This window comes from Sciurus vulgaris, assembly GCF_902686455.1.
Source record: "Sciurus vulgaris genome assembly, chromosome: 4".
Lineage (NCBI taxonomy): Eukaryota > Metazoa > Chordata > Mammalia > Rodentia > Sciuridae > Sciurus > Sciurus vulgaris.
Window position 1 is genome coordinate 2,497,160 of NC_136464.1, and position 26,162 is coordinate 2,523,321.

Below are 26,162 nucleotides of genomic sequence, written 5' to 3' on the forward strand. Positions count from 1 at the left end.
GTCTGAGCCCCTCGTGTGCAGCCCAGGGGCCCAGGGCAGCAGGAGGGGCCGCACAGAGGCGGCAGGCTTCATGGCTTCATCTCACTGAATCCCGGATTCTTTTTTTTTTTTTTTTTTTTTGCGGTGCTGGAGATCGAACCCAGGGCCTTGTGCTTGCAAGGCAAGCATTCTACCGACTGAGCTATCTCCCCAGCCTCCGGATTCTTGAGAAAACAAACACGCGTTTGATCCGATCCACCTCAAAACATCCTAGCTCTGTAAACCTGCTAGGACTTGCAAACCTGCTTTCAGAAGAGACAGTCTCCCAGTCCGAGGCACTTCCATCTCATTTAGGATCGCCCTCTGCCTGCTCTCTTTTTTCAGAAAGGTTTTTCACTCTCAATTCTTGTTACCCTAAAGAACAAAGAAGAGAGGGAAACTCACAGGAAGCTGGGAAGAAGTCTCTGGAGGGTGTGTGACAAGTGACCAGGAGAGGGTGGGTCCCCTCCCCTCCCTGCTGACTGTAGGGACTGCAGGTCGGGTGGAAACACCAGACAGAGTGGGGTGCTGACCGGTTTGACGGCTACTGATGCGGTGCCTCTGGGGCTGGAGCCTTGGAGGGCACCCTGGAGGGAACCACTTTCTACACCATCACCACCAGCTCCTGTGTGTCACAGAGCTCCCTTGAGCGAGGAGGGGTCTCTCCCACCTGAGGTTCCTTAGGTCTTTTCATATATCCCCGACTCTCCCCAAGTGCCAGCAAAGCCCCCTCTGGGCCTCCCCCAGCCTCTGGAGTGCAGGCCTCCACAGGAAGGCTCAGAGGCTCCACTGCGGCTCAGAGAGTGAGGGAGAGGGAGCTTGGGCTTCCCCGAGGACAGCTGGGCCCCTGTGGACCACTGAGCGCGGCCAGGCTGTGCGGCCTGTCTTCCTCAGGCAGAGAAAGGATGAGCTGAGGGACGGACACATGGCTGCCTGCAGTAGCCCCCGGTCTGCAGACGCCCAGGTCTTGCGAGAGCCGGGTCTCATCTACGCCCGTGGTCGGCTTCTCCCTCCCCAGAACGCAGGAGTCCCGTCAGTTCTCTGCACCTCCCCACCCTCCTCCTCCCAAGCAGTGCCGGGGTGCGGTCGGAGCCTGCCCCCTCGGAGAGGTAGAAGCGAGCTATAGAAGACACCCTTCCGTAGGTCGGGGCTCACCTGCGGGTGGTGAGGCCTCCTGGTGTGATGAGCAGGCGACTGGCGGGCGTGTCCTTGGGACCCCAGGCCCTCTTGTCCCCTCGTCTGCCCGTCTTCTCCACTGCTGCCTTCGGGTGCCCTTTGCCCTCTCGGCCTGCTCCCAGCAGTGTGCAGGGAGTGGACAGTACTGAGACGTCTTCTGAAAAAGAGTTCCTGAAGCAGCACAGCAGATGCTGTCAGTGCGCCCACCTCGGAGGCCGCTTTGGGAGGCCACCTCTCGCACTTCAACAGCAGCAGCTGCATCCTTAGTCAGAGCTCTGCTCGGGCTCCCAAAAGTGCCTGGAATGTGCCTCGGGGACAGCCAGGAGAGCTCCTGGAAGAGCAGGAGATGAACAGCCCCGGCACTCTGATCCCACGTTGGAGCTGACTGTGTGCCCAGCACCCCTGCAGGTCTGGCCAGAGTGCCACTGCACGGGAACAGGCCTGGGTGCTGCCCGTCGGCCTCCCCGTCCCGCTCCCCACCTCTCTTCCTAAGGACAGCTGGGGGTGCTCTTTCATGTGGACCCTTCTCGGGTCTCTTTCTAGAGAACCCAAGGTGCATGCATTGACAATCCCACCTGGGTGCCCAACCCCACAGGACCCTCCCCATAAGCACCACCTCGGAATGACCTTGTTACTCTGTTTTAGGGGAGCATGGTCTAATAATGCAGAGCACAAACATGGGACCCCAATTTCCTCACCTTTGAAAGAGAATAGCAGTAACTACATAACAGATTGCTTTGTTATGAGGATCAGCGGGGCAAAGTCTGTAAGTGACCGAGAGCGGTGCACACCTGTGGGCCGCATCCTGGAAACCTGCATTGAACAACTAACTGTGTGTGCACAGGCTAAGAGACTTTCTCCCAGCTTCCAATCATGACTCATTTCTGGAGCAAAGAAGCAGTTTCTCTGCATCCAGGTGCTTCCATGGCCATTTTGTGAGACTTGGGACAACAGGAGGTACATATGGCTGGAGGACCTTGTGCCAGAACCCTGGCAGGATCTTGCTTGCTGGCAGATTGGGTCATCCCTCCTTTTGGAACCCAGTCAATCGTTAAGGCCTCATTGAGCATGGGTTAGGTGAGAGGATCTCGTGGGTACCAGGAGCCGAAGGGCTGCTTCTGGAAGCCTCACGGCCACTCCTGGGGAGCTCCCGGGGAGCTGCCCCCTCTCATGAACAGAAAGCTGCGTTTGCTGTGGGGAGCACAGCTCAGCAGGTCCCTGCTCAGCGTCTGAGCAGTGCCATCAGCATGCCACACCAGCAGGAAACTCCCAGGACGGGACACCCAGGGCTAGAGCTGACGGCCTTGCAGCCAGCACGAGGGCTTTGGTCTGAAATGCTTTCCTGGAACACAGGGTCAACCTGCCGAGAGCAAGAACGTGGTGGAAGCTGCCAGAAAGCACATTAGCTTCTTGATCAAACAATTAGAGTAAACAGCTGGACAGCTGATCAGCTCATCAATTAACCAATCCCCACCTTCCAGACAAGACAGGTACCACATGAGGTTGAATAAAATGTATTGATCACTTGGGGAGGATCCGTAGGACTGTGGGAATTAAGCCTAGGGATTCGGATTCATCAAATATACCTCATCTCAAATGGTTTCCTTTAAGTTGATCTAAGGAATATTTTTCTGCATTTGGCTCCTACTGTTGGAATTTTACAGCTCTTAGATTCATAGAATATTAATTGTATGTAGTAGGCTGTCAATTTCCCTTCTAATCTCTTTCATTTACCAAGATAGTTGTGGAATCACCCACTGGATTGGGATTTTATTTCTGCCCTTTTAAGGAGACAGAAAATATTTGTATTTCACATGCCAAAAAAAATGAACTGTCTTAGCATCGTCAGTGTTTTCAATTGCCCTTAAAAAGTAAATCACTTTCTAACTGTTGGACATCAACAAAGCATGATTTGCCTGAAATATTTCCGTGACCAAAATAATACCAAGAGATGTGTAGGTGTGTGCAAGAAATATTAACTCTTTCTCTTTCCTGAGAAGCATCAATAGATTGGGCAGCAGTTCTGGAAGGAAACACACTGTCTTACCAAGAAATCATCACAGAACGAAATTGCGTGAAGAGAAGAGCAATCCACTAGCATTGTTAAACCTCAAGAATCACCTCCACTCTTCTCTTAATGTGACCTTAATAGATCTTTAATCAACACTTCCTGACAGCAGAAGAGGTAGAATTTCTTAAAGACCCTCATGTGGGAAATAATTATTATCATGATTTAGATTCACTCAATCCAACACATTTTTGGAAAAAATAATTGTGTGAATCATTGCCAGTTAACACAAGAGTGTAGGAAGAAAGAACCTTGCACTCCCGACTCCATCCCACCCGCCCACACTGCTTGACAAGAAGGACTCCCGGCGAGTGCTTTAGAGCAGTGCAGACACACCTTGGAATCGCCTTTCCCTGCTGACCCAGCAAGTGTCCCTTGAGGAGGGGAGGTCCACCCCACAGTTCTGCAGGTCCGTGGCCTGCTGGGTCGCTCTCTGCTCCCTTCTCCTGCACAGCCGGGTACTGTGACCTCTGCCATTTGCAGAGAAGAAATTCCTTTAAATGTCCCTGTGCAGGGAATCTTGCTTCAGCCTTTGAGATTAAATGCTCTTGTGTTTGTTCACTTAGAAAATAAGTAAAAAGCATACAAAACATAAGAAAAATTATCGATTTTGTTGTACAAATATTCCTAAGATGGACAATTTCAATTTCCCAACATGTCATCATGGACGCAGAGCTGGGGAAAGATGCATGGAGTTGGTTCTCATGAGCTGGTACTTGCCTGATCCAGCATAGCCCTGAAATCACCTGTTCTCTTGTGGCTAGGACATAAGATGATGACCCTACAAAGACACATGGCAGCAGGTGCCTGACACTGAAGACCGCACAATAGACCCAGGAGTATGGAGTGTGGAAAGCTTTCTTCTTCAGAGAGATATCTCCTAAGTCATTAGAGAGGAATTCTCCTGTGAGTGTCATGGAAAGCATATCTAGAGATACAGGAGTGGGGAGGTGCCTTAGTTCATCCCTGCTGCTAAAACAAAATGCCTGAGGATGGGTAATTTATTTAAAAAAAAAAAAACAGATTTTTATTTTCTCCCAGTCTTGGAGTCTGGGAAATCCAAGATCAGTCAAGGGCCCAGTTTCTGCTTCTAAGAAGGTGCCATGAGTGGCGTGTCCTCACACAGCCAAAGAGACAGAAGGGGAGATGGGACGCAAGGAGAAAGCTCACTCCTTCCAGACCTTTTACAAGGCACTGTCCCATCCACGAGGGCAGGGCACTCCCAGCCTGATTGCCTCCTGAGGACCCACCTCCCAGTACGGTGGCACTGAGCACCAAGTCTCTGAGCATTTTGGACAGGACACGAACATGAAAACCATAGCAGAAGGTAAGGAAGCCGTGAATGTCCCGCTAGGCTCATTTTCCTCAGGAAAGTATGGAAATTGTCATACCTAAGAAAGTTAGAAGATGTTAGAAAAATCTGATCTTACTAATTTGGAAACAACCAATATAATAAAATGAAATGTACATTTGTAAAATCAGCACAAAAATTCAGTTCATTCAATGAATGGAAAGTAGTAAAAATGAGGTAATAGGGCAAAGAACATGAAATGGGATGCAAGAATTAGGCTGCACGTACTCATATTAACTACAAATATCCCCACCACGAGGGAGAGTCCAGGTCAAGTAAGGACAAAAGAGCTGTAAGATGCAGATCTAAGACAAGAGGGAATAGAGGGTTAGAGTAAAAATAGTAAAAATGGGAAAACACCCTTGGAAGTCTGAATACAGTGGAAACTCCACCTTCTGGTATGAAACAAAACATAACGAAAGACAAGAGCAGAATAATTGACGAGGGAAGTTATGTGTCCATAAAAAGGAAGGAGAACTGGAGGACAGAGCAGTCCTGAGCACGAGCGCCGTTCAAACCCAGGGCCCACGCGAGGGCGAGACTGGGCCCTGAGCGAACGACGGCTGGATGTGTTATCAGGAAGCAAGACCTGTCGGAAACGGACATCTAAACCCGAGGGAAACGGGAAAGTAGTTTTCCGTCCAAGAACAGAAGTTAGTGAAATCCAGGATCTACAGCAATGCAGGGAAGCAGAGCCAGTTCCTGTTTCTTTGAAATATTAATGAGTGAAATTTTTAGTGTCTTTCATTCGCTCTGGAGCGTGGTCAGAGTCTAGAGGACTTGCCACCCGCAGCAACAATCCCGCGGGAATTTATCAGAGGTGGACTGGGAATGATCCTCCAGATAACACTGCTCTGCATAGCTCTTTCCAATCAGTCATAGCTGCCTCTTTAAAGTTTTTCTAATGGTCGATGGTATCCCTGTCTGTTTTGGTCCTCAAATACGGGCAGGTTCCACGAATTTTGGGGTTCTTTGTATTAGATGTAGCTCTCCCCTACCTTTTCCCCTTGTTCTTAGGTTTTCTGAGAAATTGTTTTCTATTCCTCACTTTGTTCTCTTTCCCATTGTGGCAGCTTGAGCAGCCTTTCCTCTATAAACCCTGGGCTTATTTCTGCTAGAGTTTGAATAAACGATCGTGCAGTGGTTTCCTTCACTGTTGTATCTTTTGTGACCTTAGTCATTTGGGTCTTTGACTGACCCTTTTTCTTCCTACCATCCCTCGACCTAAACCACTCTGGCCAGAGACTCCCGTGAGGTTCCTCAGTTTACCCTCTGTGCCGATTATCAGAGGCGGACTGGGAATGACTTTCCCTCGCCCTATCCCTGCAAGATTCCTCAGTTTACCCGCTGTGCCGATTCCTTCCCTGTTACGGGCCACCATTTGTTGCTGCCTTCAGCAACAATCCCGCAGGAATTTATCGGAGGTGGACTGGGAATGAACTACTTCATTTCCGGGCTGCTTCCTTGCTTGCTTGCTTGCTAGTTTATAGAGGAAGAGAAGCTTTCTTGCTTTTAGAGGTCCTATGCTTTCAGAGGTGCTACTTCTTGGAGGTCTGCTTCTTCTTCTTAGAGGTGCGTCCAGAGGTGCGTCCTACGTCCTATCAGAGGTGATGCTTATCAGAGGTGCTTCCTATAGGTGTGTTCTTAGTCCAGCTCCCAGGTGAAGAGAATGTCTTATATACACTAAGGCAGCCAATCAGCTTAGGATCAAGTAGCACGATTGGAGCATGTGCCACGGTACCAATTAAGAAAGAATGAGGGACACATGTTGACCATGAGCACTGAAGAGACATCAGCCAATCAGGCAAAAGGTCATGAGAGAGCCCGCCAGGTTAACATTAATTATGCACCACCTCTTGGCCCAACACTAGCCGCCATCCTAGAGCCACTTAAACATGTCTCCACAAGGACTCACCACAGCTCCATGATCCTTGAGGTACATGCTTCCTGCACAGTATCTTGTCTATTTTTGTATGCATTTGAAAACCTGTGTAATAAAAAGTTGAAGGTAGTTGTTCCTTTTCAATAATAACATAGATGAGCCTCTGACCTAAAGGCAGGACACAAATAAAACACAAAATCAAAGAGAAAAATATCTACAAAAAGACCGGTATCAACTGTGTCCCAGTAAGCTAGGTGAGGGAATTTTGCAATTATTTTTTTAAAGAATTCAACTAACATTTATAATTTACATGAAATAACCAAGGTTGGAAAATACCCGAGAAAACTCTGAGAAAGAAAAACAAATAGGGCTGATCAACTCCAACAAATAATAAGACAGAAATCCATTTCCAGCAATGCTGGGCGAGGTCATTTACACCGAGTCTCCCACTGAGAAGAGCTATAAAGGTTGAGTATCGAAAACATCTCCTTCAAGGACACTCGGGAACTTCAGCTAGATGTACAAATGGGAAAATGATCTTCCTTTAAAACACAGCATTGGAAAGAGCATGAGATGGAGTTCACAGTGTAGCGTAAGTAGACCAAGTCCACGCAGATGAGCGAACCCTGGACCGATTTGAGGATACGCAGACCTGAGGGGCAGACGCGTCACTGTGTGCCGTTGGGGAGGGAAATGGGAGTGTACAGCTAACACAGGGCAAAATAAAACTGAACCGAGAAGCCCTGCCGGAGCCGACCACCATGGGAATGTGGATCCGCAGTGCAGCGAGGCAGAAGATCAACCCTTACAGAAACAAGGAAATGGTAACTGAGATGCAGCCCGAGAGGAGTTTCCAGTAGCCAGACCACCTGTGAATGACCGTGAAGTCCGAGCCAAGGCGTGGTGTCGGCCGTTCCTTCCTGAAGGTCATCAGACCTCTCAGGGGAGAGATGGAGGACGCTGACCAGGACTCGCTACCCCACGTGTGAGCAGCACGAGGCTGTCACTGCGTTCGTGTGATGAGTGGGGCCGGAGAGGAAGGGCAGATGAATTTCAGGAGGTGGAATCCCCAGAGTGAGTGGACGGTTGACATCAGGGTATGGAAGCAGAAGAGGAAACGAAACTACCCCAAGGTCACCAGCCTGGGTGTCTGGGTGACAGGCCAGGGGCCAGAGGAGAGAGCCCATGGGTTTAGCTCTGCACGTGTGAAGGCTGGGGTTGGTGGGATCCTCAGGGGCCAGGGACAACGATGGCAGTAGTAGTCAATGTCCTTCAGGGAGAATGTCCTTTGGGAGGACAGTGAGAGGGAAGGTCTGACTAAGTCATCTGCTCCACATGGACAGGAGATGCCTCAGAGCTCTTGGTTCTGAGGACCCTCTGGCTGCTTGCCCAGGGAATGAGAGCTCATCGTGTGTGTGTGTGCGCGCGCGCGCGCGCGCGTGTGCGAGGGTGTGCGTGTGCGAGGGTGTGCGCATGCTTCCTGACCATGGATGAGATGGATGAAACGACAGAGGGGAACACAGGAAAAGAGCAAACGTCTTGGAGGGACTTAGGGCACTGCTCCAGCCTCAGTGAAGAGGGCGTGTGGGCTACAGGAGGCGGGAGGTGGGGCCACGTGCCTTTGGAGGCCTGGAGCCTTTGCTTGCGAGCACCGTCTTTATAAAGACTTAAACGCTGTGCCCTCCTGTAGCTAGAGATATTGCTTCTGCCCATCACAGCGGAAGCCTGTCCGACAGAATCTCTCATCTGTCAGGCTGAGGACACTGGGGCCTCTCCCGGGGCTCTGACGACGGGCCTGCCGGGACGGGGGGCAGCCTGTGCGCGGCGTGATTTGTGTAGACCACAGGCTCTAATGAGGAGTGAAACGCAGGCGGCGTCAGCAGCACGTGCGCTAAATCACTGGCTTTCACGACCTCCTAGAAAAGCCATTTGTTCTGTAATTATGTAATGCCTATATACATGTCACGAGAAGGCAGCAGGTTTACTAGTCTAAATTAAATTTTATTAGAGCAAGGAACTTCCACAGCCAGGCCAAAAACTACCATGTCTTCATTCTCAGTGGGTACCCCGGAGCACGAAGCCCTCTCCAATGCACAGGATGCCTGGCTTCTCTTCCAAGAAAGAGAGAAGGAAAGGAAGGAAGGAGTGCAGGAAGGAAGGAAGGAGGAAAGAAGGAAGGAAGGAGAGGGAGAGATGGAGGGAAGGAAGGAAGGAAGGAAGGGAGGGAGGGAGGGAGGGAGGGAGGGAGGGAGGAAGGAAGGAAGGAAGAAGGAAAGAAGGAAGGAAGGAGAGGGAGAGATGGAGGGAAGGAAGGAGAGGGAGGAAGGAAGGGAGGGAGGGAGGAAGGAAGGAGAGGGAGGAAGGAAGGAAGGAAGGAGAGGGAGGAAGGAAGGAAGGAAGGAAGGAAGGAAGGAAGGAAGGAAGAAGGGGGTGGGCGGGCGGGAGGGAGGAAGTTAGTTCGGGGCAGCACAGCTCAGAAGAGCACCCTGGCTGCTGTGGGCTTCAGCCGTGGGGCTCCACCGTGCATGTCAAGCTCTGACTGACTGCCTGGTACTGAGTGGCTCCTCAGGCCTGGTGAGGTGGGTGGGGCAGTTTCCTGGAGGGTGGTGACCGGGACCGTCTCTCACCGGGCACATCCTCAGCGTCGTCATCCTATGACAGGGCTAGAGACTTGCCCTGTTTGGCACGTGCTGCGACTCTAACACTATGGGATGTGACCAAAGTGTCTGTCACCTCATCGTGTCTACAGATGGTTTGACATGAGGATTTCAATTTTATGAAGACGCAGAAGTGAGACCCGTTCCCTGCAAACCATGTGCATTAGGAGTGGGGATCTTTCTCTGGGCTCACGATACTGGGAACGGACGTCGGAGCGAGCTGACTCGGCCAGGCCCCGAGGGAAGCTGAGCTGGGGTCTCTGGAGGCTCCATGTCTTCAGTGAACTTTCAGCTTCTGATTGGGTCACCTCATGGTAAGTCAAAGAGCATTTGTCTTCTGTTTTGCTCCAAAAACCACTCTCCCAGAAGAGAAAAAGAAAGTCTGGGTTGTTACTAAGAGCTGCGTATGATGGCACCCATATCTCCCTCTATCTGCACGTCCCCACCTGACCCTGGGCAGCTGGTGTCCCGTAGAGACCAGGGTGGGGCGGGGCACCTGTGGGACACTGGATGGTTGGATGCCACTGGGAGGAAGATGGGTCTTCCAGAGAGGATCGCCACAATAGCAAGGGGACGGCTGGAGCAGACCGTGAGCAGAGCAGAGAGCGGCACTGCCCCAGCCACACGGGCCCCAGGAAGACCAGCGTTAGCTGACGCTACCAACCAGCGCCCTCGGGTGGAGGCCACTGCAGGGGCAGGGGGACAGGTTGGGACCCCGGCAAGAGGAACTGCAACGCGACGTGGGGACAGTGATTCCAGCGCCCGGAGGAACAGAGAGGGAACGCCTGAGTTCTCCTTGCACCCTCCAGTCTTCCCCAGTGCTGCTACCTGAGAGGCCAGAAGCGAGAAGGCAGGGCCTGGGGGTCAGTCCAGCAGAGCAAGCGGAGGCTGAGCAGGAGCTGCACCCTGCTCTTGGTGTGGCCCCTCACCTGTGACCCTGAGATGGCTCTTGAGGAGGAGGCAGCGGCAGCACCCCCACCGTGAATCCGGGCCCACACAGGTGGCTTTCTTTGGCCTAATGAGGGAGGCAGACATGGCGGTGCTGGCCTGGGCCTGGGCCTCGGGAGGCCTGACTGTTTCCACTCTGTGTCTCTGTCCTACCAGGAGAAGCACACACCAGGGCTGGCCCTGGGTCCCGGGGGAAGCACGACAGACACAGACCCAAGCTCCTCCAGCCAAGCCCTGCCTGGAGCAGAGGCCCCGCTGAGCCATGGAAGGATGAGCAAAGCAGCCTCTTCACCAGTGATGGCAGATCCAGCAGGACCAGCCAGTCACACGCTTCCACTCCGAGAGAAGCCAGCCCTGTGCAGAGGACCAGGTGGAAGGAACCCAGGAAAGCCTCTTGCCAATGGGCAGGGAGAAACAGGCCTGGGGCCAACAGTCCTGCTAATGGCTGTGGGAACGAGCATGCAAGCAGACTCCCCATCGAGCCTTCAGATGACTCCAGGGCACCAGCAAACACCTGAGCAACCCGGGGAGAGGCCTCAAGCTGCAGGCACCTGCTCAACCGCACCCGGACTCCGGAACCCCCAAACTGCAAGAAAGTCCTGAGATCGTGCATTTCATGGCAATAAGTAGGGCTAGGATTTATATGCATTTCCCCGGGAGCCGTGTGTTTGGAACTTGGTCCTCTGTGACAGAGACGGCATGAGACCAGAGTCAAGCGTGTGAGCTGCAGGGCTCAGGGGAAATGAGCAATCTGCACATGAGAGCAGCCCATAGGCTGGGCCCAAGCTGTGCCAAAGAAGCTGGAAAACTTCCCATCACAGGTGAGATGAAGGGTCAGACGACTTCTTTTGAGTGCAGGGCTCCCCCTTGAGAAGAGGGTTTTGATGTGTGTGCTTTCATGTCATGTTTTGAAGTGAGCTATTCCAGGAGTGTGGAGGAAGGGTTGAGGGGCGGGGAGACCGAGGGAGGTCGCAGCATCTGGACCATGTGGAGGGGCCTCTCGGTCATTCCCACCTCTCTCTGCTGGGTCCCAGTTTCCTCTGTGCTGGGTCCGGGCTTCCAGCTCCCGACTCCAGCCACTCCTACCCCCTCTCCACAGCTCACCTCCCCCACCTACTCTGGGAGGCCAGGAGGCTGCAAAATGCCCACTTGCCTCTCCAGCCCCACCAGAGGCATGATTTCCTTCTGATACCCTGATGCTCACTTTGCTCTGGTTGTCACTGGTCATTTCTCCCTGGAGAAGCAGCCTCAGTCTTATTAAAGATGGTAGTACTGCACGTATAGATTTAAGAATAGTGAGATGCAAATTTGGGGAAGTGTGTCTGAAGTGGAGTTGGTGGTCTCCATGAATCATGAACTTGAATGGAATGTGACTGTTCAGTCTCCCCTGTGCTGCCACCTTTGGGACCCCTGTAGGATTTTCCTGGCACCTGGGAGTGACTGGTGAGGGATTCCAACAGGTCACAGAAGCCCTTCCCAGTGGGCCGACGATGAGGGCGGGACATCTTACACCTGCCTGCAGATCCACTGACCACTTTCCCAGGGTACTCTCATGCCTTCCAGGGCAGGGAAGAAAGGCATGGAAAGGAGCCCATGCTGCGTGGAACAGGGCGTGGCAGGGCCGTTCCGGGCTGGAGCAGCCTTGAGATGGGGGAGATCCTCACCGGGCATCTCCCTCCGTCTGCGCAGCAGCAGTGGAGTTGGAAGGTGGCCATGGTGCCAGCTCCTTCCTTCTACTTAGGGGTTGTAAATTCTGAATTATCAGCTGTTTTTTTAAGCTTATTCTTATTCCAGAGCATTTTGGCAACACTGATGCTATAAAATGAAACCACATTTAAATCTAAATAGAAGAATGAGAGCCTTCTTCCTGCCCTTGGGTCTGGGTGCTGAGGGGTGGGGGAGCAGCTGCTGGCACTTAACCCTGAGCCTCCTCACAGCCAAGGGACAGGCACTCGTAGGCTGAGGCAGAGGTGACCTGTGGGTGCTCCTGCAGCTGTGGGTGGTGAGTGTGGAGGGGCGTTCGCCTGAACACTGCCCCACCAGTTCTGTAGTGTAGAGGCGTTCCAAAACACGGCTTTTTAAAATCCTTGATTTAAAAAAATAAAACAGCATCCTGAAAGCTGTCTTCAGTCTGCGGTCTGTTGGCTGCTGTTTAATGTGTTTGACATCTCTCTGTTCCCACGAGCTTTCCCTCCAGTCTAACCCTCAGATAGTCTAGACCTCTCTCTTTCCTGCGTGCTCGGTCTTTCCCCAAACCTCTTTGTGTAGCCTCTGCACCAGCCAATGAATCTCCAGGTGCCCAGCAGGAGCTGCTGTGGCAGGTTGCTTGTCCCCGGACACTCACCCCCCAGAGCGAGCTCTCAGCCCCTCCCCTGACTCCAGGTGGACCTGGTGTTGCAGCAACCGGAGTACCCAAGCAGGACCAGACTGCACCAAAGAAGCATGGCTCTCACCTGCTGTCCCTTGGAGTGCTCCTCCTGGGGAGGCCTGCTGCCGTGTTAATGTCAGACCGCCTGAGCCACCACTCTGAAGAAGCCATTAGCCTCGGGAGAGCCCTGTAGCAAGAGAGCAGAGCCAGCAGCCCAGCTGTTCTGGGTACCATCTTGGATGTCTCAACTCTAGCCATACCCTTTGGGGAAGCACTGAAGCCACAAACACACGAGCCAGCAGAGCAGACCCAGACAGCTCCAGCCCATCACCCGCTGTGGCTGAGGCTCCAGCTGTGCTCCACTAGATCCTGGAGCCACAGAATTGTAAGCCTAGTAAAAGACTTGCCATCTCATACTACTAAATTCTGTTTCTTTAATGTGTGAACAGCTAACCAGAAGAATTATGTAATGTATGTACCTATCCATCCAGTCACACTTGGAGCTACTTGAGGCTGTTGCACCCCCATGTCCCATTCGTCAGCTGGCACAAGAAGAAAAACATTATATGAATGGTGAGATGGAGAGCAAAGGAAAGGATAAAGAGAGTCAGAGGAAGACAGATAAGAGGGAAGGAGAGAGAGAAAGATGGAAGAGAGAGGGAGTGAGAAGTGAAGGAAGGCAGAAAAGGGAAAAGAGGTAAAGTGATAGATGATAGGCAGATAATTCAATAAATTAATGAAAGGATAAATGACTGAAATCTAAGCATCATGGCCTTCACAATGTGAATAGAGGCACCTTGTCCCAGATGGGCTGACCTGGCCATTATAAAGATGTCAGCACATCTGAGATTGAGCAAAGGAGACTTGGCTAAGGTAATGCTGATATACATCAACCCCTTCCCCCAAAACACCCAGACTGATCAGTTCAAATCAGCACTAAAACAAACCAAAAGCACTCTCCCACCACTGCATGGTCCAGCAGGTGGGCCACACTCACAAGAGGGTTCCTAAGCCACAGGCAGAGGCGTTTTATAGCAAACCTCATAAACTTAAAGAAAAGCAAAATAAAATAAAGTGCTGCTCTGTCCACAAGGGCTTTCCCGAGGCAAATGGCTTCCTCAGAGCTGGCAACATGACGGTGGCCTCCCCAGGAGGGAGCACTCCAAGGAACAGCAGGTAAAAGCTGCACTTCTTAAGGTGCAGGCTGGTCCTTCTCAGGTATTCTGGTCACTGCAAGGCCAGATCCCACCTAGAGGTGGAGGGGCTGAGGACCCACTTCTCAGGAGCAAGTGTCAAGATGTCCTTGGCCCACCCTGCTTTCTGTAGGAGTCTTGCCCTCTGCAGGCTCATGCTGGGGCAGAATCGATCCTGCCTGGACCATCTCCACTGCTGAGTGACAGCAGTTGCCACGGGAGAAAGCTTTCATCACAGAAATAAGATCTTTCTTTTATTGGTATATCTATTGCAAATAACTTTATATTCATTCTTGTCACACCAAGTAAACTTCCAGAGTGTGTTCAAGAGCTGCCACAGCCTGTTATGCAGAGTGGCACCAGCTATGTGATGTGCTATTGAGCTGCAGGACTTGGAACTCTGCAGAAATGGAATAATAACAGCTTCATAAATTGTGCAAGTTCCAGGGACTGGCCTGAGATGTGAGGCCAAGTATTGACAGACGTTTTGCCTTCGAGCTGGGCCAACCCATTTCAGAATTCCTTTAGCTGCTTGTCCATTGGCAGTACAGGGTTTCCATGGAAAGCCGCATTAAGTCAAGCATATTAAGAGAAGTGGTAAGACCCAACTGTTTGAAGTTGGTTGCTCTGGTGTGGAAAGTTGCAGCCAAGGGACATGAGCAAACATCACAGGGAGAGCAGGCCCAGTGGGTACCAATCCACCTGCCCCTGGGGGAGGAGGAAATGAAGCAGCAACTGTTGATGGGAAGGTTCCATGGATGGTTCACCAGTGGCCCCGGGAAGTGTTCATATCATGGCTGCTGTTCACTTCCCCCCAATGACAGTGACCTTGCCATCTCACAGGGGGTCACAGGAGCCACAGTCTCATTAAAGATAGAATCCTTACCTGCAGTCATGATGACTGGTGGGAACAGATGGGAGCCAAGTTCTCGGCAGCTTCCAGGAGAAGCTGAGCCCTGTCCCTGTCTCACTATGGTCCTCAGCCTGGTGGGCAAGGCCAGCTGACCTGATCAACCACACCAGCTTTCCCAGATTCAGGTCTGTTGCTTCTTTCCAAAGGCAATTGCCAAAGAACCTCTCACAGGCCTCCAGTGCCAGAGCCTGCGCCCTGAATCCTGGTCTTCTACCATCCTCTTAGACTCTCTCCCTAGTGGAGCTGTGTACGCCTGGCTCCGCAGTTAAATGACACACTGCCGAACCCTTTAAAGTCTACGCCACCCAGCCCCTTTCCGGCGGACCACTACCAGCTCCTAGAGATCCCAGAACTATTGTACAGCACAGTATGTTCTTCCCTGTCCCTCTGGGAAGGGCTCCTGGGGACCAGAGACGTGTCCTCAGGCTCCTCTGCCCCACACAGAGCACGCACATTAGAGGAGCTTGAGGAGCTTTGAACCACACGGTAGGACCCCAGGGGCTCAGTGTCAGGAGTTGGGACACTTACCATGCTTGCCACCTGTCTAGCTGGTCTCCGCCGAGGTCCCTGCGTGGTGCTCCAGAGCCTCTCAGAGATGCTGGAGAGCCCGTCTCTGAAGACGGGTCCGAGCAAACAGCCGGGTGGCAGAGATGACCTGGCTCAGGGGTCCCAGCGGGTGTGTCTGTATGGCTCCGCCTCCACCTGATTCATTCCCAGCTGGACCCCATCAGCCTCAGACCCCGCATTCCGCGGAAGCAGCTGCCTCACAGTGACGCCTCTGCTGGGTCTTCTTCAGAGCCCATTGTCCCTGTCCTCCCGCAGGTGCCCCTACAGCTGAGAAGATCCTCTGTAAGACCCTCCTGGGGTCAGAGCACCTGGCCATTTCCTGTGCACCTCTGCTGCTCGTCCTGCTCTTACAAACTCTCCTCTCAGAGGAGACCCGGAAGACCCCATGGGTCCCTCTATCCACTGTCCTCTCTGAAGTTCTGTCTCTGTCCATGACCTTAATTGCTGCCTATAATCAGATTATAAATTCCTACCTCTGCTCAGACTTCTCTGTTCCCTGAGCCCAGCCACCCCAGCCTCTGGGCTTCTCTTCCTAGACATGCCGTAGATGGGCTTGTGACCTCCCCGAGTGGTGCTCCCCAGCATTCCCTTTCCTGGAAACATCTCCAGCGTCCCATCAGATGGACAAACCAGGACTCTAAAATCCATCAAGCTCCTCTCTCTCCTGTATCCACCGCAAACACCCCTGCACCACACCCTGGCTCCCCACCCGCAACCGCTCTCCCAGCCCTTCACCTTCCGTGTCCTGGCCCACGCTGCCACCCCACCCACGCGTGACTGCTGGGTCTCCCTCCAGACCTCCTGTGTCCACTCTTGCCACATCTCACCCAACAGAGATCTGATTAAAACAACCCAAAAAGTCAAAACTCACCCTGCCCCGAGCCTCCCTGCTCAGAGCTCTTCCTGTTTCCAGGGGATTCACACTGACTTCCCAGGGTCCTTAGGATAAAGACCACACGACTCTGCATGGCCATGAGACCCTCTGTGGGTGCTGCCCCTCCCACAGCCTCCCTGGGGAGGCCCAGGGCCTGGACACAGCACACGACATGAAGGGCACAGCTCGCAGCACTGCCTCGGGTGACTGAGTCACTTCTCTTCCTCACGACATCTGTTTTCTCAAATTTCATTCCTGCAACTAGCATTTTGCCTGGTCCGAAATTCATGTTCAAACTGTACTTATGAATAAACGAATCAAGGTTATTCTAGACATTTCGCCATTCCGGGTGCTCACAAGCAAAAGCACGTCGAACCCGACAACTTCAGCCTCGCAGAAGGACCTCCAAGGTCGTGCTGGCGATGGCTCTGTGAATGCACGGCTCGTCCCTGCTCAGTGGGCCACAGGAAGCCGCCCCTTCCTCCGGAGGACCCTAAGGACCAAGCTGGCCCCTCCGTCACCGACCCACACGCTCCAGCAGAGACCTGAGAGGCGCCCGCCTGTCTTCACGGGCCTCATAGATTGCTCGCTGGCCCCTGGTCCAGGATGAACGGTCCTGTTTTGCGCAGTGTGCTGTTCCGCTCTGCTTCACTTTGTTTCCATTCAAGGTCAGCTGGGTGGTCTGCCTCACCTCAAGTCTGGAATTGTGCTTTTCGATGGAACCATGTTTAGGAGAAGGACAGAGAGTTCGGCTGTAAACCTGGCTCAGCACAAGTGTCACTGGGTAAATCAGGCCACACTGCTGCCATCAGGGCAGCCACTCTGCCACCAAGCTGCTGCCATTTTCTTGACAGTGATTTGGTGCCTGGGGCTGAGAGGGGCGTGGAGCCATTCAGAGATTGAGTGTGATGGGTGCGAATGGAGAGAGGAGGGCAAGTCCAGGATTCGCCCTTGAGGCAGAGGGATGCTGGGCTGTCCCGACCTCCTCGCCTTGAGCATGAGGACCTGGAGGGCTGGCCCGTGTCGTCCCTGAGAGGGGCGGCCTGTCCTGCTCATCCTCCAGAATGGCTGGGCGCTTCCCGAAGCCCCAGGGCTTCCCTGGGAGCACGTGCACAGAGAGAGTGCTGGATGCCCGGGCCAGTCCTGGGCATCTGCTCTCTTCCTCTCTGCCCCACTGCAGGCGTGCTGGGAAGAGAGGGTGGAAGAGGGCCCCACAACCCACCCTGACCACAGCCTCTGCTCAGGGCTCAGAGGCCACCTCCAAATTGGACTGTCCTCTCTATTTCCTCCGCACTTTCTTGGTAATAAAATGTGAGACAAATAACGAGTGGCAGAGGCCAACGCCCGTGCTCAGCTGTGCCGCGGGACTCCAGCAGTTCTCCTAGCGAACACGCTAGTCCCACCACACGTGAGAGAGCCAGCCGTCTTCCCGAGCGGTACCGGGCATCCTGCCTCTCCTCCGAAGACTGGATTTGCCCTGACACGTGCAGTCAGCCTGGTTCAGAGTCTCCTGCAAAGGCCCCTGGGCCGTAGCGCATGGTAAGTGCCCCGCGGGAGCGCATCCTGAACCAGTGAGGGTGTGTACCGTCCAGTGACAGGGAAGCAGCCCGACATGGGGCACCCTCAGAGAGACTCATCGGCTCTCCTTTGAGGAGGAAAAGGCTGTGAAGTCATTATTGCTGAGGACACACAGATCTTCAGATGCCATCCTAATATTATATTTTGACAGATATTTGTTTCCAAGGAAAGTAATGAAGCGCACAAGGGGAACAGACTGGGAAATGATTAAACGGACACAGTGCTTGGAAGTGCAGCTCCTGGGTCAAGTGCACCGAATCGCGATGCTGTCTGTGTGGCGCCTGCTCAGGCATCGTCGGGCCCAGCCAGCCATCACAGACAGGCCTGGTGGGTGGGGACCCTTCCTGCCTGCAGCCTGGGCAGAGCACAGAGGGGCCGTGTGCAACAGCTGCCATAGAACCGTGGGACCAGGAGAGCATGGCGTGGTTTTCAGACCAGGGAGGCTTCCCCTCCACTGAACCCCAGGCCCCAGGTGGTCCGTGATGACGTGCCAGCCATCAGCAATCCGTTGTCCTTTATCTAGAGCTTTCTAAAGTTTTCTGAGTCCCCATACCTTGTCTCTCTTAAGTGGCAAAAAAAGAGAGAATTCTGCGTTGGCCTGAAAGTTCTTCTTGGTTGGTTGAGGACGTTTTAATAGTGTCTGCTCACTTGGCCCTCTCATTTATGAGGTTTCTTGTCACTCTGGGTCTGCAGAAGTTGCGTCTAAAGGCTGAGTCGCATTTGTAAAGAGACGAGGCCTCGGCAGGCTGCTCTGGGCTTGGTTCTGATTCTCAGCTTCCCACGTCTTCACAGAGCTCCAGCTCAGACCTCCTGGCACGCTGTCAGGGTGGGTGCTCAGGTTGAAAAGGTCCCAGAGCAGGAGTGTGGCTCCCCTCGTGCCAGCAGGACAGCTCTAGGCTAACTCAGTGTGGGGCCTTCAGTGGGCCTAAGTTGGGCCTGCGCCCCGGGTGGGGCTTCATGAGGGTTGGTTAATAACCCGATGATGAAATCTTTTCTCTGAGCGGAATGAGGTCACGTGGCGCATGGTAGACCCACGCAGGGACACAGAGAAAGCACTAGAAGACACACAGGCCTGTGGCCATGTGCACAGCTGTGCCTGTGGGGTGCTCACAGGTGATGGTAGCACCCAAGCGGAGGGGTGGGGACTGGGTGTGGGTTCAGCAGGAGAACCCCCAGTAGATGAGGTCTCAGCATCAAAATTCTCCATTTAGAATGATGTTGGCCATGGGCTTAACATAGACAGCCTGCACATTGTAGAGGTCTGTGCCTACTATCCCTATTTTCTCTAGTGTTTTGAGCATGAAGATGTGCTGTATTTTATCAAACACTTTCTCAGCATCTCTTGAAATGATCATATGATTCTTAACTTTAAGTCTATGAATGTGATAAATCATGTTTATTGATTTCCAGATGTTGAAACAACCTTGCATCCCTGGGGTGAAGCCCACTTGATCGCAGTGCACTATCTTTTTAATATGTTTTTGAATGCAATTTGCCAGAATTTTGTTAAGAATTTTTGCATCTATGTTCATCAGGGATATTGGTCTAAAGTTTTCTTTCCTTGGGGAGTCTTTGTCTGGTTGTGGTATCAGAGTGATACTAGCTTCATAGAATGAGTTCGGAAGGGTTCTATCTTTTTCTCTCTCCTGGAATACTTTGAAGAGTATTGATATTAGTTCTTCTTTAAAGGTCTTGTAGAATTCAACGGAGAATCCATCTAGTCCTGGGCTTTTCTTCATTGATAGGATTATGATGGCTTTTTCTATTTCAGTGCTTGAAATTGATCTGTTTAAATTGTGTATGCGGTTTGGGAGGATAATATGTCTCTAAAAATTTTTCAATGTCTTCAATATTTTCTATTTTGTTGGAGTATGGATTTTCAAAGTAGCTTCTAATTATGTTATGTATTTCAATGGTGTCTGTCAGATTTTTTCTTTTTCATCACAAATTCTAATAATTTGCGTTTTCTCTCTCCTTCTATTCATTAGTGTGACTAAGGGTTTATCACTTTTGTTTACTTTTTCAAAGAACCAACTTTTTGTTTTGTCAATTTTCTGAATTGTTTCTCTTGTTTCGATTTTATTGATTTCAGCTCTGATTTTAATTATTTGCTGTCTTCTACTTTTGGTGTTGATCTGTTCTTCTATTTTTAGAGCTTTGAGATGTAATGTTAGGTCATTTAGTTGTTGACTTTTTATTCTTTTAATGTATGAGCTCAAAGCAATTAGTACTTAGTACTGCTTTCAGAGTGTCCCAGAGCTTTTGATATGTCTTATCATTGTTCTCCTTTACTCTAAGAATGTTTTTGTTTCCTCTGTCTTCTGTTATCATTGCATCATTTGATAGCATATTATTTAGTCTCCAGGTGTGGGTGTAGTTTTTGTTTAAAAAACAAAAATTCTATGAAATTTGTTTTTTATTTAAAGGCAAACGTCCTTATCCATGCATTGAATCAATACAACAAATGAAGATCAACCTTTCCACCATTGTAGAATGTCTCCAAATTCTGAGTTTGTGAATTAGCCCCCACTGTCTTTACAAATATGTTGAAGGAAGAATATCTCCAGGTTGTTGACCAGGCTTCCGGACTGAAGCAGGCTTCCTTCTGTCTGACTGCCAATCAAGGCTCTCCCCATTTCAGTGTTTATTAGTACCCTCTGCGTAGGGTCCCCAGGAGGCTTCCTGGAATCTAAGACATTGACAGGTTAGCAAGTGAAACAGGCATTCATCTTTTGTAAGATTCAGCTTTTTAAAATGTATTAAAACTAAGAATTATTGTCAAATGCATATGGTTTATGCAGCCATAAATTTGTCTACAAATTTATGTAGACAAATGCCAAAGAAGCTAGATTAAATGTAAAGTGTGAATCTAAAACATGTGACCTTCTATAAGCAAAATACACCAATTCAGATGTGATAAAATTAGATCTGTGACCTTATTGACCATCATAAAACATGGGCAAAACACCAAAGCCAGTGACTTACTTTACAAAGTTAGTAAAAATATTCTGGGTGGAAACCCTGTGTTTGTTGTTGAAACCCACCCCCAGATCTCCAGAGCAGGGGCCTGGGGACCACTGAAGACACAGCAGCTGCCCAGGGCAGTGCCTGGGTTCTTCTGTTTGACACCCAAAAGGCAGAAGCGAGGTCAGATGCACGGCTTGCACGTCCACACTCCTGCCCAGTACTGAGAAGGATGTGGAGATGTCTCAGTCTTGCTGATGTGGAGTTGATGTGAGGATGGAGGTGACTCCTGGAACTCTGAAGGCACAGTGGGCCTGCAAGGCATTCGTGCTGATTTCTCTCCCCCCTCATCCAGCACCACAGAAGCCACGCGCTGGGGCCACAGGAGGATCCCATTTCACTGGTCTTTCTTCTACGCTTGCTGTGTACCCGTTGGAGAATGCGACATGTTTTGGTATCTTATAGACCTCTGCAACTGTCAGCCGGACAGTCCAGGTAAGAGCCGCTCTCCAGCATTTGTCAGCACATTGTGCAAAAGGTGTAACATCTTCCTCAACTTCATTTTTCATTCTTTTATTCACAAATATTTGACATGCACAAAACACATGCTGGAAAAAGGCCATATGCTGGAATGTTCTCGGATCCCAGAGCACATGGTCTAGTGATAAATGAAGACACAGAGATGCCTGCCCATTAACTAAGTCTGTTGGGATGGCAGCACCCAGAACAGGACTCCTCACTGACAGGACAAGTCAACACAGCAAAAAGTTCTGATGGGAAAATTGCAAAACATGGAAAATGACTGGTTCCTTTGGTCTAGCAATTTTATTTCTAAGTATTTATGGCAAAAATATTAGAAATTCATTTGATAAGTTCTATTCAAGATTTTCAAAACAGTGAATTTACACTAATGAAAAATAGGAAACGAAAATATTTGAACAGCAAGCAGTAGATTGCTTAAGTAAATTATGGAACTTGTACATAAAAGAATTCTGTAAACCCATTAAAATCATATTACATGAGCATGATACTTGACACAAGAAAAATTCACAGTGCAGTGCATTGCATCTATGTATTAGTTTTCTTGGGAATTCACATCTTTATGATATTGAGTCTTCCTATCCATGCTCATGGTATACCTCTCTGTTTACTTAGGTCACCTTCAATGACTTTTTAAATAAAGTTTCATAACTTTTTCTTACACATATTCCTCAGATTTATACCTTGATATTTCTTCAGATGTGTTTTCTACATGTGTGTTGATGGTATTAGAAATGCTATTTAATCCAGTATATCAATAAAGTAGCCAGTGTCTTTCCTTTTGTTAATATTTTCCTGGTATGTCTTTTATCCAATCTAGAAAATTATACACACCATCATGACACTTTTACTTTGGAAAGGTAATAAGTAAAATTATAGTTACAAACATAGACTGCAAAATCTTAACCCTAAGTAATAACAGCACATGATCCTGGACAGCATTACTATAGACAATTCTCTATTTATTTACTTATTTTAGTGCTGTTATTTTTGTCATATTCTCCCAGTTTTCTGCTCCAAATATATATTAATTTTTGATTTGAATAAACACAATATTTTTATTCTAAATTTTAGTCCTCTGTGCACCTTATGTAAACTTGTTATGGGGCACAACTTAAGAACAGACCGATCACCACTGAGAAGTCCAAATTTGAGAGTCTTTATTAAGCTGGCCAGCTGACTGTCTCACACAATGCTCCAAAAAATGGCTATTGGGAGAACAGCACCAACCACAGGGTTGTAGGGGTTCTTATACCAAAAATCACATCAATCATAAGTGTCTGTTGCTATGATTCAAAATTACAAACTAACATCATGAGATCATCGACAGAGGGGGAAGTGGGTCAAACTGACCCTTACCTAGGTACAAACTAAAGAATGGTTGCTAACATCCACACAATTACTGTTTACATGGTACATTGGTTAAGAGCAATAGAGGTCAAAGGAGAGCAATTTTTACTACATAGGAGTTGCCATTGTATATTATTAAACATGTCACGCAAAGTAACTGATGATGGGCACAGAGGAGGGGTGTTCCCATGGGAGAAGCTTATTTCCTACATAACATGGAGTATCAGAGCAAAATGGAGTCTGTTTAGTCATTTCCCTTAGTCTAGCCTATAACATTCTCATGGAGTCAGATCTGTCAGCCCATCACAAACTCTTAGAGCAAGTAAGCTTATTTTCTTTTATAGATTGCCAATACCTGCATACTATAGTATTTATCCATAGAGGGTAGGCCTTGTCTACTCTTCTTCGTAGTTCCTTAATTACAGCTTCTTAAGCCCTGCCTCACTCAGCCTCTTTCCTCACAACTCCCACAAAACAACATCTAATGTTGGGTGGGGATTAAATAAGAACAGACACTGATCTAAGACAAAGAGTCACTGACCCTGAGGGGTCAGACTTGCCTTGTAAAGTAAAGGGGGATTTGGGGCCAGAAAGAGCACTCCCCTGTGGCAAGGAAGCATTAAATCTGTGCTGGAAAGAACTGGCACCAGAGCGGGTTCCTAGTGAGAGGGGTGTAGGTAAAGGGAATCCCGTGAGAAGGTCCACTGGCAACACATTTGAAGATAAAGATGCTCACAGTTTCACCCCTAACATCAGGATGATCAAAGGAGGTGGATGTTCCTCATGGCCCAGGGGACCACAGACTCTCCAGACTTCCCATTGGAATACTGTGCCCTTCTCTAAGAGGCGAAGGAGGTGGAGAGGAGGAGGGACTGGAGTGTGTTGCTCACATTGCTCCTTCAGGGACAGCGACAGAGAAATCTGCTCATAAAAGCATGAAGGCCTGGAGCACCCACCCAGAAGCCCAGGCTTGCTTTCTCTGGGTCCTTTGGGTTGAATCCTAGGCCTACTGTCAAAATGGTGGTGGCTGCTCCTGAGGGGACTCTAAGTCAGCTCAGCAAAGCTCCATATGCTGGCTGGTTTAAATGACAGAGATCTTATTTCCCATGGTTCTGGAGGTTGAGAGGTCCCCAACCAGGATGCCTGCAGGTTCAGTTCTTGCTGGAGGCTCTCTTGCTGGCTGCTGCTGGCCACCCTCTTGCTGTACACACCTGTGGTGGAGAGACACATAGCTAGTGCCTCTTCCTCTTCCTCTAGGTCATTAATCACATTGAGGGGCCCTACTCTCACGTCCTAAGTGCCTACCAAGGCCCCACCTCCTGATACCGCTGCACTGTGAGTCAGGGCTTCAGAATGTGACCTGTGGGGACTCAAGCATTCCGCGCCTAACAGGAGGCAACCAGCCGGGCCTGCTCAGAGCTCTCACACTGCCCTGGTGGTGACAATCCTGCTTTTGCCTCCAGGAGCCTCTGAAATGTTGGAAGAGGGTACAAATAATTAACTCCAGGTTCACACCCCAGCCTGAATGGCAAGCCTGTGTGGCCCACTGAACTTTGCATCTTGAATTGCACCAGCAGTTACTCATCGCTCTTCAGCAATTAGATAGAGACTAGGGGACAGAATTCAAATGCCCCGAAAAGTGTTAATAATATAATGCTAATGATAATTAGCATATTCTCAGTTTGTAAAATCTCTTCCATTATGAAATTTTGAAAATTGAAGGTCTCTCCCTGGTGGATTAAGGTCTGAGGAAGTTTGACTCTGAAGTGTCCTTTTCCTCCCTAGTAAATCTCCCAAGTGCCACCTTTGTGGGGACACATGAAAGACCTCTGATTCCTCCTGAGCCAAATTCTCTGCATGAGCCACTAGAAGTTGGTCAGGCCTCGGCTGCACTGACAACTGTCTAGTAGACCTGAACCCAGAACCTTAGGTATAAACATGGCACTTGGCATCGTAGAAGGGAAGGCAGGCAGGCAGGGAACATGAGAAGAAGGATGGAGACAATCGCCAGCCTTGGGCTCGTAAACACCAGCCAGTCTGCCTCTTGTCTGGAGGTCCTGACCTGTGAACTCCCACTCACCTGGAGACATCACCCACCAAGTGTTTGAGCTGTCATGTGTCTTTCCCTCACGGACAGGTGACCTTCAACATCTATGCTGTGTTTCTGGGACTTCTGACAAACCACCTCCCTGACACGCCGCCCTCTGCCATGTTCAGTTCTTCGGGCCCTGGTTCACCTCCACCAAGCCTGGCCTCCCCGAGGCCCGAGCCTCTATGCAGTGCCGCCACTGCTTGCCACTCCTTTCCCAGTCCAGCCCCGCATGAGTCCCATCCAGTCGTACGGAGCGAGGCTGGAAAATCAGTCACCTACCAAGGGCACCACATGTCCACCACACCAAGAGCCCCTCTCCACTGTGCGCAAGGGGACCTGGGGGGGGGGGGTGGACTCCGAGGTAGGGAGGCTCCCTGTGGATCAGGGGCCTGAGTCTCATACTGGTTCCTAATACTTATGGGGTTCTGATCAATAAATCATAACTAGGAAGAGCTCAGGAGAGTACTGGGGAGCAGGGAGTGTTTGGGACGGGGAACTTGGCCAGAGCCAGGAGGAGGAGACAGGTCTGAGGGATGGGAGAGGCCCAGGGGAGGGTGTTGCAGGAGGGGCCCGCCCCACAGCCCCCTGCTCAGCAGCACAGGGCCGGCCCCTCCCTCCTTCCACAGGAGCCCCGGGTGCAGCTGGGACTTGCTTTGTGAGGGGCGGGCCCTCGCCATGGGAGTGCCTCCTGCGGGCTGGAGCTGGGCTCCCAGGCTCCTGCACTTTGCTGGGGTGACAGGTCTTCATCCTCTTGGATAGCGCGCATCTAATCCAGCTAACTTCTTCCTGGGTCTGTGGTTCTCACTGTTTTTATAAACGGAGAAATGATGTTATCAAATGCCCTTTCCAGCTCCAGCAATCTAATTTCACAATTTTTATTCTGAAATGATGAATCTCACCCTACTGATATAATGAATTATATTTATGAATTTCCCATTATTGAATCAATCAACCTTTTATTTCAGAAATAAACTGCTTGGCAGTCGTCCATTACTCTTCAAATGTGTGGCTTCCCTCCTGGTTTCTGGAAGGGCCACTCGGCTTCTCTGACTTTCCTGGTCAGATTCTCTGCCTCGGGGTCCGTTCTCTTCCGCTCCAACTGAGCCCATCACCTCTGCCTTTGCATTTGGATTCTGCAGCTGTCTTTCCAACTCTGCTGCTCCTGTGGCCACCTGCCTGCCCCAGTCCTCTGTCCCTTCATCTGTCCTTCTGTGGCCCTGGTTTTGTCCTTTATGTCGCTTTATCTGAGCACTCTTAGCACATAGTGTCACAGATGTGCCCTTCCCTTGCCGTCCCTGGCCCAGCGCCATGCCCAGTAGGAGGGAAATGCCAGAGGGCAGCGCTCCACCCCAAGTCCCCATGGGCAGGCTGAGCAGTCGGACCTCGCTGGTCCACCCTGCATGAGCCAGCTCCCCAGCCTCATGTCTGATTCGCCCCCCTCCATCCTGCTGCTCTTGGGGCTGGGCCCCTTCCTGTTTCAGCATCTGGCAACACAGTTCTTAAGGGATGGACAGCTCCCTGGCCTGCTCCTCTCTCCCACTCTAAGCCTCTCTGACCCCTCCTCAGCCTGTCTCCATCAGCCAGTAGGTCACCAGAGCCTCGTCCCCATTCCTTCCCCACCTG

General features: G+C 50.6%; 1 long non-coding RNA gene across 1 annotated transcript; it reads right to left on the bottom strand.

Annotated features, from left to right (window-relative positions):
* Positions 1–2,192: 2,192 nt before the first annotated feature.
* Positions 2,193–15,624, bottom strand: LOC306659724. Its single transcript, XR_013763400.1, has 4 exons — positions 15,103–15,624; positions 4,513–4,653; positions 3,599–3,768; positions 2,193–2,554 (listed from the first exon to the last, which is right to left on the bottom strand). It is a non-coding gene; the product is annotated as an uncharacterized lncRNA (long non-coding RNA).
* Between the last annotated feature and the right edge of the window lie 10,538 nt (positions 15,625–26,162).